This window comes from Cyprinus carpio, unplaced genomic scaffold (genome assembly GCF_018340385.1).
Source record: "Cyprinus carpio isolate SPL01 unplaced genomic scaffold, ASM1834038v1 S000006466, whole genome shotgun sequence".
In the NCBI taxonomy this organism is placed as follows: Eukaryota; Metazoa; Chordata; class Actinopteri; order Cypriniformes; family Cyprinidae; genus Cyprinus; species Cyprinus carpio.
Window position 1 is genome coordinate 508,792 of NW_024879145.1, and position 1,142 is coordinate 509,933.

A 1,142-nucleotide genomic window follows, 5' to 3' on the forward strand; every position below is an offset into this window, starting at 1 on the left:
AAAGCCAACAAATGCTGAAATCCTTCTTTCTCTGTTAGAGAATGATAGTTTGTACAAAGTTAAGACATAAGCTTGCCCAAATTAAAGATGTTTCTAACATCTAAAATGAAATGTTTTAGCAATGCAGAAAACAGATTTCAGTGAGTTACTAATTTTATTATCATGAACATATGTTTGAGCTTCTAAGCATAAGACACTCAGCTTAGCGCTTCTGTGAACAGTAACACTCTGTTAGTGCAACTAAGTAAATGAACAGAAAGAAAGCCCACAAGTGCTGAAAACCTTCTTTCTCTGTTAGAGAATGATAGTTTGTACAAAGTTAACACAAAAGCTTGCCCACATGAAAGATGTATCTACCATCTTAAATGAAATGTTTTAGAAATTCAGAAAACAGATTTCAGTGAGTTACTAGTTTTATGATCATGAACATATGTTTGAGCTTCTAAGCATAAGACGCTCAGTTTAGCGCTCCTGTGAACATTAACACTCTGTTAGTGTAACTAAGTAAATGAACAGAAAGAAAGCCCACAAGTGCTGAAAACCTTCTATCTCTGTTAGAGAATGATAGTTTGAACAAAGTTAAGACTAGGGATGTCAACGATTAATCGATGATCGATTAATTGTCGATAAGAGATGCAATCGATTAAGGCTGTCGATGGTCGGTTAACCGATTTAATGTTGGGCTGCGTGCGGCTCATGCGCAGAACACATGCGAGTGAGTGAGTGATGGTGACGGTATATAAAAGCATCATCATTCATTCACAATGTACAAATTAAGCTTTTAATGTGATTTAAACTTTAAAGTACATTAAAATAGAAACAACATAAAAGTTCTATTGCTTTTTATTGTGACGAGCACTCTCAGAGGAATCAGCGTCGCCCTGGAAACCAAAGCAAAACACCTGCACGTCCTCGTCACCGGCTGATCGGTCACAGCTGCTCCCCATCAGCCAGCACATTTAAAAGGAGCACATGTTTCACTCAGAAGAGGTTCTCGAACCGAATGCAACACTGGTCTAATCCCCCTCTCCTTCCTTCACAGAAAGCAGCGAGTGACCGACAGCCCACACACTTTGGAGCACGTCAGGACACCCACTTTCTGTTTTTGTCGAGTGATTCTTCACCCCGTGACATTAGAAATG